Source organism: Rhagoletis pomonella, unplaced genomic scaffold (genome assembly GCF_013731165.1).
Source record: "Rhagoletis pomonella isolate Grant_MI unplaced genomic scaffold, Rhpom_1.0 Rhpom_scaffold_00004, whole genome shotgun sequence".
In the NCBI taxonomy this organism is placed as follows: domain Eukaryota; kingdom Metazoa; phylum Arthropoda; class Insecta; order Diptera; family Tephritidae; genus Rhagoletis; species Rhagoletis pomonella.
This window is the reverse complement of record NW_023458558.1, coordinates 7,803,161-7,807,551: the sequence shown is the minus strand read 5'-3', so window position 1 is coordinate 7,807,551 and position 4,391 is coordinate 7,803,161.

The following is a 4,391-nucleotide window of genomic DNA, read 5'->3' as shown; positions in this document are numbered from 1 at the left end:
ACAGCGGGCTAATATTGGCCCGCTTCCGAGAGTTCTACTCCCCAAACTTTCAACACTTACCTAACCTGATTTTCATTGGGCTCTGAAAGGAAAGGCCGTCCGGCATACTTTCATCCAAAACACATTACCCCCTGAAATAAAAGCGCTGGCTACTGACTATATCCTGCCGAAGACCTAGGTTCACCACGAACCCTGCACGAAATTCTCAAGCCACAGCAGTGACGTTGCTCAATGTAGGTCCTAGTTCTCGAAGGGCTTAACGGTCTTCACCGACGAATTTAAGATGGAATGCATGGTTGGTGCCAAAGGTTTTATTGAGCAATACAACGAAAATCTATCCTTCCGCCTATCAGCGTTTACAAGGCTGAAATGTTTACAATGAAGGATTCAGGAAGGTACATCAAACGGAATGAACCCGCAAGATAGCACTCTCCTCTACCGGTGTTAGATCCCAGCTTATGAATGACTATAGGAAAGTGGCCTAGATTTCTGATCAATACGAAATTACCCTAATGTGGGTCCCGGGACCAGAGCTGTGTAATGATCGAATCAATTGAGTATGCATTCTCATTTTTTTTGTTTCAAAAATGTGATTGTTTGATTTAAAAAAATTAACAACCACTATACATATGTTGTGTTTAGTGATGATCTGACCAGGGATCTAACCATGGTTCTATGGAGTGGAAGTACGCACATGTATGTATACATTATTCCCTTATTTGTTCTCAAATGCATGTAAACTATAGTACGCTTGCAAACAATTAATAACAAATTGTGATAAATAGTTTTACAAATGTATTAGGACTTCAAATTTGTGTTTTAGTAAAGTATCAATTAAATAAATTATTATTGTAAATTATTATTATAATAAATAGATATAAAAATGTTTATATTTGACAACGCTTAGACTTTTCTCTAATTGTAACAAATGACAGATGTAAACAAAATAAAAAAATTATTGCAATTTTACAAATTTAAAGAAAACGGACATTCTTTACAAAAAAAATATAGTAAGGGATCGAATTGCGCATATTTTTCTTACAATACCAAGTGCCCCCAAGAAGTGTTAAACCACTAAATACCCTAAAAAACGCCTTCAACAATTCGAAACGAGAGCGAAGTGCAGTGTTCAAAATTGTGATCGAAATTACAGGCAAAATTTGTGCGTTTGTAATTAATGTTTTATTTGAAGAAATGTTGCCCGTTGTCATTAAAAATAAGCAAACCAAAGGCCTCCTCCGCACCCGCCTTCCCACTGGTGGTTACACAATACATACTTGAATAGCCCCTTAATTAACATTTGCTTGTTTTGTGCACGCACGGCCATTTAAACAGGCATGTCTGAATCGATTTGCTTCTAAATTTTTAGGCCCGGCCCGGCACGAGTGCAAAATCAACTTTCAAAACACGCACGAGCCCGCACGTTAAGAATTTTAGTGGGCCCCGGCCCGGCCCGTCCCGGCCCGGCACGATGGGACACGTCCCAGCCCGGAAATAAAGAGCCAACTTTTATTGTATGTATACATATGTACATATTTTTAATTTTGTGTTTATGTATGTATATTTACTTAAGCGAATACATTTTTTACATCAAAGATTTTTATTATATATTTTCTGGGAGTGGAAGTGAATGGTATTTTATCATGATTCAATAATGAAAGGTTTTGTAAGAAAAACTTTCTCTCGCTCTAATTTTATCAATGACACTCCCACCCTACTCCTAAAAACAAAAACAGTGATATTTCTTTTCCAAATATCTTTGCAAGTTTTAAGAACATTTTTAAATTGTTAGTAGTGAAATTTTTACTTTTTAAAATTGAAGAAATGTTTGTTCTTCATTCGCTGGCGCCAACAAGACAAAATGGTTGAGCATCGTTGGACTACAGAAATTCAATGTAGGCTAAAAAAACGAAATTCCCTTAAATGCCGAAATATATTTGTCGATATTCGTGGAGACCTCTTGATTCTGCCAAGTCGCTGTAAAGTAAAGCATGCAATGGTTTTGGTAAATGAGCCAACGCAGGTATCCTGGTGTCTCCGAATGAGGCTTTGACGCAATATAACATTGCCAAACCGCATCCATAGGCCCAATCGTCACACGACAGTTCGGTTTAGTCAATGGCACGATGTATGTAATTGCACACTTAAAAGGTTTACGCACGAGGCGAATGTTGGTTGGCGACCAACTTTGTTGAAAGCGATTAGTTGAAAGTAGAATGCAAAGTTGAACAATGCAAACGCCTTTTTATGGCGAATATTTTTATATTTTTTTATATTTTGATATTTTTAATCATTAAATTTTTTTTCGGGCAACCCGGCGAATGGTTAATATTCTGACAGTTGTATAGTCTCCCCAGAATATTAAAAGTGCGACATCAAAGAATTCGAATTACCATATTCGAAACAATCGAGCCATATCCGCGAAGGAAACGTAAGCTCCAAATTTTTATATTTGCCGTTTTTTTTTGTTTAATAAATACTGCATATTTTCCACAAACAAATAGCTTCTTCATATCCATCATCTGGCAAACAAATACAACAAAAAAAAAGCTGAAAGTGGACCATCCTCCATCCATTCTCGAGTTATGCGCCATCTGACGTACGCAAGTTTGGTATATACATAGAAATATTTATTTTCAATAACAATCGGGGGTTATATTCGATGTAAATAAGCTTGTTTAAATTAAATAATTAAATCAAATTCGCTTTTGTTTTAAAATACCACCATTCACTATTATCCACACCTTTTTATGGAATTTAGCTCCCATTTTAGGAAGTGTGATTGAATTCTTCCCCTTTTTCTCCTGCTTCCATAAACCATCCCTGTGGGTGGGAGTGCCAAATTTTAGAAAAAAGCTACTTACAAAACCTTTAATAATTGAATCATGGTATTTTATGTACAGATATGTAAACAAACCTACTAAGTATCTTATTTTTTCTATCGGTTTCCAAATATTTCCTTTTTTGCTTTTCCTTATCAAAAGAGTTTTAATATGTACTATTTTTTTTTTTTTTTGATAAAAACAAAAGCTTAACTAAATTTGTAGTATTAGTAACGGGCTTTTTCGTGCTTTTATGAAATTTTACTGAACGCCCATACACGCACGAGTTCGTGCTGACAGCAAATATTCCGGCCCGTACCATCGATTCAGTAGTAAGGATTGGCTACTTCGGTTTTATTCCAAATGGCAAAACTTTGCCTCTGCCGGATTGGTAACAACAAAGCCTATGTCGCCTCAGAAGAATATGGTTATGTATAAACCTAATCCACTATATAACTCAAAAACCTGAAATTTTGAGTTGTGCCGTTATTGCAGAGGACAAACGACATATGTAGTGTTTGGCCGAGCTACTCCTCCGATTGTAGCATGCGCCTTGATCTTGTCGCACAAAGCGGAGGGACCTACAGTTTTCACTATTACAAAAAACTGTTTCCTTTTTTTATGTTGGCCGGAACTGGACTCGAACCCTCACCCTGTGGAATGGTCGTGGGCAGGGTGGGCAAAAACTCGGAGTTCGAGCGAGCGAGCGAGCAAACTCCTACTCAATGCCTCGCAGACAACGAGGCGCTCGCAGCTCGTACTCATAGCAGCAATGAGGCGAGGCACGAGAAGTTTGCCTCGCTCGCCAAACGAGCGAGCGCTGCTTGTTTCCTCGCGCTCCTATTAAACGAGCGAGGCTGTTGTGTGTTGCCTCGCTCGCAGTACGAGGCGAGTAGCTGTCTGCATACTCGCTCTGCTAGGTAAGACGAGTGAGCGAGGAGCGAGCGCTCCGAGTGCACTATACAACACATGCATTTTTGTGCATAAAAATGTGGGAATGTATGTCAATAGATTATGTACGAAAGTATGTTAATAATTGTATGTATATATGTACATATCATTATATAAATAGGCAATCATGTTTCCTTTACACCCCTTTTACGGCTAAACTGTACTTCTAAGGTATAAACAATTATATATCATTAGAAAGGTATTTTGATGCTGATGTGCAGGCAATTTTTAAAATTTCAAATTAGTTTAAAATGGAGCGAAAAAATCAATTCAAAAGTCACACCAATACCAATGCCATACATGTACATGGTTGGGGCGGAAATGCCTCCTAAATGTATGCTTTAATATTGATAGTGAATTAAAGAAACTTCCTAAGCAGCAGTTTAGGAATAAGATGTATGTATGTATGTACATGAATAGATTAGACTCAAACAAGGATGAAGATAATTTTGAGTATGGAGAAGAAGAAAGGGATAAATACAGAAATTAAAATAAAAGTAAAGAAACCTAGATATAAAGACAAAGAGGAAGGAAAATTTAAATACCTAACCTAATAACAATGGTGGGGGTGAATATGTAAATGAAGAAAAGAATGGACATATTTAGATCAGGATTAAG